Source organism: Anopheles funestus, chromosome 2RL (genome assembly GCF_943734845.2).
Source record: "Anopheles funestus chromosome 2RL, idAnoFuneDA-416_04, whole genome shotgun sequence".
NCBI classification, from domain to species: Eukaryota; Metazoa; Arthropoda; class Insecta; order Diptera; family Culicidae; genus Anopheles; species Anopheles funestus.
Genome location: NC_064598.1, coordinates 56,179,894 through 56,190,938, shown reverse-complemented (window position 1 = coordinate 56,190,938; position 11,045 = coordinate 56,179,894).

Sequence of the window (11,045 nt, the reverse complement as noted above, 5' to 3'; positions counted from 1 at the left end):
ACCCGACTGAAAAGCGAGACCGATAGAACTGGATTGAGGATCAATGCAACGAAGACAAAGTACCGGCTTGCCGGAGGCCTTGCCCGTGATAGAACCCGACTCGGAAGCAGAGTATCAGTTGATGGCGACGATCTCGAGGTGTTAGCATCGAAATCCGAAAGCCTACCTACTACGAGTTCCACAAACTGCTGCGATCCAGAAGACCCTAGACCGAGTTTGCTGAAAACGGATTGGAGGCCCGACCATGTCTTCGTGACGCGGTCAACCCGAGCAGGCCAAGAAGAAGAAGATTTATTTATATGAGTATCTTCCATAAATATTAACCGACGCACAACTCACAAATCTGGTGCTACTTATACCTAGACCCTTTTTAATCCTTGTTTTGAAAATTAATATTTAATCCTAGTTTTGCTTATTTTAGAGGTCTTATGTTGTTAACTAAAGAAACGAACGAAACGAAAACGAAGTAACGAAAAGAAGACTCGGACATCTTCGGTTAAAAGTGTTGTAAGCTCCGTTACAGAGGAAGGCGGTGAAAAATATTAAATATTAACATTGATAGCAATAATATCCACCATCCGCCTGCTTGACTCCTTGACTCCTTGAGTAGCTGCCTTACTATGCTCATTATCAAATGTAGAACTATAGACAGTTCTTGCTAGGAAGGAACGATCGCGACGGTGGTTTTGGTACCGGTTATGTCGTCTAAAAAACTAGGGCCGTTACCACTAACCCACCCATAACTTAGCCGCCCTAATCGTACAGTGATATAAACCTTGAGTCTTTAAAAACTTACTGTTGGCTTACAGGTTTGTTTTAATCAGGTTTGTTTAATCATAATGTAATTATATTTGTTATAGCGGGGTCGGTAATATTGATTCATTATATCGCAGAATGTGAAGGATTGCATCTACAAGATTTCGCTCGCTGCGCACAAGGAAAAGTGCGTCTATATTGTATATATGGATCATTTCCTATTGACAAAGGAAAAACAAATTGTAACACCGTCATTAAAATATCAACAACGCAACTCTGCTGATCCCTGCAGTAAGTGTCGGTGCAAACGGTTGTAGCCAAGACAACAACCCACAGTATAAATTATCATGCATATACCACAGGCGAACAATGTTCCATTCATCACATATTGTCCACCAGCTGGCAGCACAAGCAATTCTATTCGAACTGATTCTGCCGCCATTTTTAGTTTGGACAATTCCAACTCATTTTTCTGAGCAATTTTTAAAAATTATTTCTCTTAGGAAAATTAACAACTAAGCTAATTAGATGACTATCATAAGTAAATAATTGATAACATGAATGTATGAATCTTATTACTCTTATTAATACTCTTATTAATGAATCCTATTACGACCTTGTTCGTCATAAGCAGAGGATTGAAAATTGATAAGTATTAAATTCATTGAAACACAATAATCATTCGCGAGAGAAAGGGTAACAGATAACCACGGGAAAATTAGGCTTAGAATTAAATAAAAACCAAGCCCTTCAGTTATTTATTTGTCATACGTCGCTTTTACAGAAAAGCATCACAAACATAGAGCTTGCTCTTGCATTCAACGATATTGTGCAAGAAAAACACTTTAAGCTTCGTCATAGCTTTACGCGTTAAGGAATGCTTTTGGAAATGCTTTGCGATATCCTTGTGAGAAATTTCGTGAACAAATTTATTTCTGCACTTGACGTAAGATGCATAATATAATGACTTCTATTCCATATATTTCTGCAGCTAAAAGCACTAACTTCTTTCTTGGCTTGCCCATGGTTGAGCACCTCGTGAAGATATGGCGAAGATGCGAAAGGGTCATGGCCAGGGAGTTGAGCGAGAGACCTTGCAAGCCACCCGCAATAGAAACGCAACGAAAATTCAAAAACACTAACATGCAAATCTATTAATGTTTTATGCATCATTACATGTGTTTAATTCATTCAACACTAAACCGTTTAAAGTCATAAGTAGTCATTACGATTTGTTGTTATAGTTTTTGATAAAATTTTAAGATTTTTCCTCTAGTTGCCCATGAAGAACATCTTCCTCTTTGCGTAACAACATACATTTTCCACGTAGTCGCATAGTCAGTCGCATAGCCGCATATGGCTATGGAAGACTGTTCCGGACAAAATTGTATGAAACCGTACCCATCTAGATCACATTTTTCTACTTCACTCATTACTGGAATACTATGTTTACATATTTTTACCACCTAGCAGAATAGTGGGTTTTCGTCATGGGAGGAACCATGATTCTTATTCAATAGTTCAATATTAGTTCCGCATAAAACTTTAAATTACAAACCAATTCATGGAACACATAAAGCATCATAAACTATAGCATTTTTATATTATTTCAAATCTGCTACAAGATATTGCCTACAGCATAGTGATCGAGTCAATTTTACAGAGGATCTACTACAGAGGATCGATACACATATGACGGTGATCCATGCGATTTTGGAAATGCTAAACTTTCGCTCATTTATAACACGCAAGAATATAAGCATGATACTTATATTTTTTTTTCTTTCCAAACTTATATAAAATATCTTACACATATACATACTTCTGGATTCATGTACATAATGAATGACGATGTCGCGCCGTAAATTAATTCTTTCATATCCAAAGGAATAGATTTATATTTCATGTATCTTACGGATTACGAATTTTGTAACAATATATTTCTTGAAAGTATTATGCCCATCAAAACCCATCCAGGCCGTCCCCCTGTAACAAGGACTGTTCGGCTATGTGCTAAAAAATAAGTTTTGTAAGCTAGAAATAGGCATGACCTTAGAGGTCGTTAAGCTAAGAAGAGGAAGTAAATATTGTTCTCTAGGTTATGCATGAACCCCAAAGTGTGAAATCTTATATCCAATTATTCAAAATACATCCACATATATTTTTTAAAATGTAGCTTTACTTTTGTTTAGGCACCTTCTTTGTGCAAAACATATATACAAAGAGTGGTTTGTGGAAATAAATAGCCGCGATAGATTCCAAGTAAATCGAGTAATCGTTTAAAATTCACTAAACCTGCTTAATCCTGACGTACGAAGCTATTCCGGCTACTAATTCTTACAAAAACGAGCAACAAAAATTACTTGACTGATAAAACGCTAACGGTAAACAAACTAAATTTCACGGCCATTGAACACTGGAAGGTGGGAACATCATATCACTCAATTATGTTTATCTATATCTTCCCTTAAGCGAGCCTAATCTGTAGTAACATGTCTTCTATGGAGACCAGAAAGTCCGAATGCACTGATTATGAATATTGACTTCAACCCATACTTCTAATGGTATTTACTGTACTGCATTGCTTGTGACTTACCTCTTATCGTTGATAAGAGCTTAAACGCAACAATTTGAAATAATTTAACTTTTTTTGTAATAGCAAAATGACGTACGCTTACAAATTGGTACTATGGTAGCTTGCCAAACGCTGACCCTGGTTACAGATAATGGCGAAAAAGAGGGAAACCCAACGTTTTCACATGCTTCCCAACATGTGTATTAGCATAATACATACGAAGTTATACCAAAAACGTATCTGCCTTCTGCAAATAGGTCAACATAACGATTAAGACAACATTATACAAAACAATGCTACTAACCAAACTTTTTATAATTTGCTATTTTATTATCTCCCTTACATTATCAGCAATGTTATACTACACTGTAGTATTGTCATAATTTGTAACATCAATTAGAAATAATAGAACTTTGATCATTATTCACAAGGAAAACAAACACTGAGTTTGATTAATTCAGAGTTTAATTAATTTCAAAGCAAATCTACCTTTTAAATTTACGACCTGCTCTTACGTTAGCTATAACATAACATGTTCTACCCTAGGTTGATAACATATGAAAGTACAACTTGTCTAAATGTCCATCATAGGCTCATTAAATCATTCTGTCATAAAGAGACGGTATAAGGACTAGGTTCACAAAACATCGTATTACACAAATTGTGGATCAAGGAACGATACAAAAAATCGTAATACTGATTCGAGTGAACTTCAGCAAATTCGAATCAACGAATGTGATAACAATGTAAAACTATATCGATAGCGATATTGTGCATGTTTTAGTTCTGTTTTAGTATTGTGCTTGTTCAGACTACTTTTTTTGGAAAAAAATGCATCACACAGTTTGTTTCATACACTACATTAATTTTTAAATACATTATTCTCCTACAGTACAAACATAATTTAAATACATTTATATTCCAAATTGAGACATTTCGATCAAAAAAACATAATTACCTCACTTTCATTTCTTTCAAAAACCTTTAGTGAAAATAAGCAAATTCAAAGTATTCAAGACTTGTTTGAGGTCACCATCTGAAAAAAAAATTAACTACAGAATACATCAGAATACGAGAAAGCGAATGAAAGCTTTCGAAAAAATCTAACACAAAAACAGCTAAAGAATACAACACGAAAAGCCACATGTGCCGCACACAAGAGTTTACGAACATTACACATATAACCCAAAATTATTGATTTTGACAACAGCGATGAAAATCGAAGATTGATTATTCTTCACCACCATTGTGCGAGTCTGCTTCCATAAATGTAGACGTTAGGAAAAATGGCAAGTACGGCCTCGCAATACCCCTCGAACAACAGAGAAGGAAAAGATTCATCAAGTAACCGAAACAGCAGCAGCACGAAGCTCTCGCACTTTGCGCTTATACAAGCAAACAGCCAGCGGAGATAACACAGCTACATATAGGCATGCAGCAGTAGCAGCATCCACATGGGATCGACGATAGACCATGGTAAAGGCGCACGAGACAGTAAGGCAACAGTAACGAAACGGTCGTCTATGTACCCAGCCCACAACAAGAGCTTCCTTACCATCATTCATGCAAGAACAATGGAGCTTAAGGATGGATCTTAACCGCGATAGCGGGGCTAAAGTCAAGAGAGACCTGCGTGAACGCAAATAAACACGTGAGAGGATCGATAACGGTTAGTTTCGTTCGATTGTGTCGATGATAAAAACAATCTGTATTTTTGCTTTCCTTTTACTACTATTGCCACCGTCAACCTCATGAACCGTTACGGCGCGACATCGTCATTCATTTTCAGGTGAGATAAAGTAGGCAGCAAGATAGAAATCATGCAAAGACGACAAACAGATCTGGCAGACTCCATGTCGAACCCTCACTGTCTAGGTCCGTTCGACATTTTAGTGTGTGCTTCAGCTTCTGCCGACTCGCGTTTTCGAGTCTCGAAAAAGGATGGAAATACAAACACAGCGCGTTTGTAGCACGATGACGTGAGCAAAGTTTTTCTAGCCAAACCCCACGAAACCAATCACGCTAAGAGCCTTTGTAAAAGCCTAATTCTGTGCCTACTTGGAGATACGCCACATACGGAGCTGTCGGATTTAGGTGAAAGATTCGATCGATTGACAAATCGAAGGATCGATTTTCCTTCTTATCTTCTTCCGTCCTGTGTATGCCCTCGTTTACGGCTCTGCACTCTCGTAGTACTCACCTTCTGCTAGACCATGGAAGTATACTGACTTGCTGTCTTTACATACAGCACGTTTGCTTATCAGTACAAACTACCAAATAGATGATCAAGCATATTTGATCAAGCTACTATCCTCTTTTAGACACACACTTAGATTTCCACACTTGCTACACGCCCTTCCATCGGCATGTGGCTTACGCGATTTAGCTTCGACTTTTTTTTTGCTGGCAACTGGAACCGATCATTTTTGCTTTTCAAACCGCACCGCATGCTAGTGTGCCTAAAGTACGCTCCCTCAATTTCTTATCATTATCCATACTTTGACCATCGTCGGGTGTTGTATGCTACAGGTTTCCGCAATGACTTATTCGTTTTTTTCTACTTTTTCACCTTGACAGGACGTGTCGATTTGCGTGGACTAATCAATCAGTTTGTCAAATGCATCTTCATTTGTTTCACTTACCTTCCTCCCCCCTGTGTCAACCCAGGCCTTCGCCGGCCGATGGACGTGTGTTTGCCATCACGTCGGGGTTTACATTACATTTTTTCAACTTTTTCCACAAACCAGTGCAGTCAGCACAATCGATTGAAATCTAAAAAAAGAAGAAGACGCGACATAGAAAACCCTGTATAGAAATTTTACCTTTTTTCCTTTTCCTAGTAACCTGCTATATCTTATCCCTGTTGGACTGTTCGGAATGGCCTGATTTGTAATGGATAAGGACAATGTTTTCGGTGCGTTCGAAGATGTTTTGCTTTTGATTGTCGGTCGATCGAAGTCTAATTCTTTCCCGCTAACAAATATTGCTCAACGCAACAGATTACATGTACTCTGGTTTAGGTTTCACACCCGATCTGACTATTATTTTTACACCCGAACAAAAGGTGATTGTTAAGCTTAAACTATTCTTTACTAATTAGCAATGAAGACATCCATAAGCTCATCATTTCGTTTCAATGTTTTAGTTAAAGTTTATTTAAACATTATTTGGAATATTCTATTAATTGTATGTAAGCTCACGCAATAGCTTAAAATAAAAACATTCTTACTTTTTAGCTTTGAAAACAACAGGAAATAAATCTACATTTTAAAAACTACTTCATCAATATTCCTCTAACTGAAGCGATGTACAAAGAAAACTTATCAAAAACATGGCACATGTGTGGCTCTTTCCGAAAAAAAAGAAAATATTCAATAAAGATAAATTCATCATATTGACCATGTGAACGTATTCCCATTGTCTCTCAAATATTCTACACCGTTGACACCTGCCCTGGATGCCATGGTCATGTCATTGCTCTTGTCATTGATTCTGAGAGACTTCTACGCACTCTTAAATCAGGAAAAAGATCGACAGTCGACGATAGTCTCGACATCACTTTCAGCTTACTGGGTATCGAGTTAATTCTCGAATAAAGATAAATGAATATCATTTTTTAATCTTCTTTTCGCTTTTGCTCTTAAAGTGATCCGATACCATCTAACGCCACTATACTACAAGCAACGTTAACATTATGGGAAAAGGAATGGACAAAACTAATTCTGGAGGTGATATTATTGCAACCATCTTGCCTAACAAGCAGCTAGCATTTAAAGTCTATTTGCTGTATTCGTCTGTTGGCAAACGTAGATAGACAAATGCACTAACGTAACGCTGTATTATGCTATGTAGTTGCCAAATGAAAATGAATACACTATTCTAATTTTAGCCAGCTCACGACCGATCTCGCATAGTGCTCAAATCAACCACAAGAAACATAACACACATCAGAATCGAACAAACATGTCAGAGGAACCGAACATCGTCCAATGGCTTATGATTGAGGAAGGAAGTTACATATTCTTTTTTCAGCGTTCTGTTCGTAACATTCGACGTACCAAGAATGTGGAGGCCAACGCATCCAAATTAAATGTGTCGAATGTGTAAGCTGAGGATGGATGCGCGCATATATTCCAACTTGTCACTTTGGATATCTTGTCCGCTGGCGGGACTTTAGTGAGAATGACGTGATGTACCCAATTGCTATTGCATCGACCTGTTACGGTATACAAACGAGTGAGAATCGGCTAATCACACGCAATCAAAACTCAGCGGGTAACCAGTTTGTTCCTCTTTTTTTTACTACTGCTTCCAATATCGTGTCCAAGAATCAAGGAAACTTTGCTTCTCAATGGTGTTACGTGGATACCGGTTTCTTCGGAGTTGACGCCTGGTTTCTTCCCCGCAGCACAAATGGATATGATGGTCCCTGTAGTTTCGCTAATTGACCGTTTCCAGCGACAACAACAACAAAAATCCAGTTATCCTGAGAGCAAGATGAGTACGATGAGCTAGCTGTGTCTGAGAAGAAATGTATTTGTGGCCACGTTTGAGAGAGCGCTTATTTGTTTTGGACTTATTTTATCCTCTGCTGGTAACCGACAGGACCAGTCCCAGCCGCTCCTTGTTTCTGTTCTTCTTCAATGCTTCAAGTCTTTTGCTGTCGTCAAATGACCGATGAACAGTTTATCATTTCTATCCTTCATATCTTCTTAATTGAATTTTGTCTGTTTTCATCTCACACCGAACAGATGACGTACCACTTACACTGTTAATTAGTTATACAGTTTAGTGGCGTTCACCACCAATGAGGAGCGAAACCGTTTTCCGTCTTCCGCCTCCATCTATGTACATTGATACGCTTGTTCTCAGTTTTATGGGCAAGAAAAAATCGACTGTAGCACCGTTTGTCACAGTGTCCACCTAACACATTAGTACAAGAGAATAGAAACACGCCGAACGTATAAATTACTGGGCTCATTGCATGTATAATCCGATTAGGTTAAAACGATTTCAACAGGAACAGTGTGTGACTTTTGCTACTGTACAACCGCACACACAAAGGTCTAAAGATACCGGCCAAAATATCATCAAAACTAAAACTGAAGCGTTCGAAAGGATTTTATTTTAATTAAATTAGATACCATTCATTCTTGTAGTTGATTTGGTTTGCTGCTTCACTGTGCAAACAGAAACTTTTTCATTACTTCAACATGACTTTCAAAAAAAGACCTTTTTGGTGGACATCAATTGTAACCATCGTCCGCTCTCATACTATCTGGCCGTTTTCACCTTCCTTCATTCATCCTTTCAGTTTCAGAATATCACCGGCAGTGAGTTATCTGGCGTGCTGTCATACGTTGAATGCACCGAACCATCTTTCTGGTTTCTCTTGCCTTTTGCCTTTTACTGCTTACTGCTGTTAATGTTAAGCCAATCGTCTCGACAGTTGTACGACAGCTTGACGTGTTTATATGTTTAAGAGATTATCTTCGTCAATCTTTTACTACTTTTTACTCCACTCTTTCCTGTTTTGTCCTCCTACTACATCTTTGGTTTTTGTTCCCCTGTGTGTTCTCCGGTTTTCTTGAGAATTGCGGCTGCTACATGATCTGCATTATTGCGCTTCGTTCTAGACTTGCCTGTGGTTGCTGTACCAGCTGAACACGACTCTAATTGCTGCCGATTCGCAAAACGCACGCGTTGCTATTGCCCCTTTAAAGAGTAAATGAAAGACGAAAGGATTGACACCAACTTTCACACACATAGACACCTGACCATTTTTTTCTCTTTTCTGTGCCATATCGATTGCAATGTCCAAGCTGTGGGTTGTTTGTTCTGCCCTCCTGTGGATACCCTAAACACGGATTAGCCGATGAGTTGGTCTTGTATAGCGAAAACATGGACAAACATTAATGTACACTTGGCACAAAGGAACAGCTCATCCCATTATATTGCATTTGCTGTTACAGGATAGCATGGTAACATGTATAAAATCATCATTTTCTTCACATTGTCAGTCGTTCACGGAAAAGTCAATCACATCTCAGGTAAGAAAAAAAAAACGATCACCTTCAAAGAAAAACGAAGCTGTGTTTTCCTTTGGGAATTTGGGATCATGGTTTCAAGCAAACATGTCACCCACAATTCCGATAGAGGTACAGCAGACAGACACTGAACCGTCAATCAAGGATCTTCGTAACTGTCATCAAATATTGATACCAATATCCGGACTATTCAATGTCTTTATAAGAAAATAAAGATATCTAGTTTGTTAAAATGTACATGGTATGATATCAAAAGTTTCGTTATGTGCAACTATAAATAGACACAGTGTAATAGGTAAATATGTATGGTCACGTCAACCAATCAGTATGGCTGGTAATGAATGATTAAGCAAAACGTCCGGCTTACGTTTAGAATAGCGATAAACCGTAAACCTCATTGGTTGACCAATGGATGGATTAGTACCCGTATCATCCGGATCGCAGCCATCCGAAAGCGACCAGAAGCTTTTCAATAGGTAGAACAATTCCATGTTTATGTTGTATTTTTTTTTAATTAAACGGACCACATTTATGTCCCCTTGAAGCGTTTTCTTTTTTTTTGTTTATATTTTGTTTTTGCAAAATTGATGATTGCGCTTCCTTGTGAATGAAACGACAACGCACTTCTTGGCGCATGTCGTCGAACTATTCGTACATCACCAGGACTGGAACGCACTCAAATCATTTGAAATCATTTGGTACTCTCTGTCTCTCTTTCTCTCTCTCTCTCTCTCTCTCTCACTCTCTCTCTCTATTGGCTTAGCGGCCTCTAAGCTGACGCCGGCTATGTCTGGCTTACTAGACCTATTTTTACCACGCAGCCGGATTGCCAGTCCGGCAACGGGGGACAGCCAGGATGGGATTTGATGCCCAGTCTTGTCGTGTAGATCCGGCGCTGTTTATCACAGACCCCACCAGCCCGCCCTCGTTTGGTACTAAGGATCATAATTAACTCCGACCAGAAGTTGCGGGTGGAAAGAAACCCAAATAGTTTCAGTAAGTTCAACTCGAAATTATTTCACCTACGAGTTGGAGTTGCTTGAGATTTATTTTTTCTTAAGAAAAAATAGAGTGTATTTTAAAACAAATTTAAGCTTTATTAAAACAATCAGAATCATTAAACCTACTGGATCTACTTGAACTTCCTGATTGACTCGTACCAACTCCATCATCGGTTCGGAATTGATTTGGTTCGCACGCGACTGCGGATCTCCCCGTTCAATGAATTATTTGAACCATGAATCTGATACCTTCTGACACTAACAAAATTGAATGTAGCATAACATATCTACACGAACATGCCAGTGGTATTTCACGAGACAGTATCGGTACTAAGTCTCGTTCATACCAATTCTTCTTACATAAGAATGACTATTCTATGAATTGATTAAAAGTCAAGGAAAGCAAGAAATGACTCGCCCTGAACTTCAAGGTTGTGTAGTGCCACATAGAAGAAAAACAACATCATAACTAAACAAATACTAACAAGCAAACTGGAATGAATTTCACATATTTAGATTTGATTTTGCTTAATTGTAGCATTTCCCGTTTAAGCATTGTCGTGACGCTGATCTACTAACAGTAAAAAATGCGCATAAATATCCCAACGATCAACGTAAATCACAATTGTCAATTGTAAATCACAATGTTAACAGGCCAATTCTATG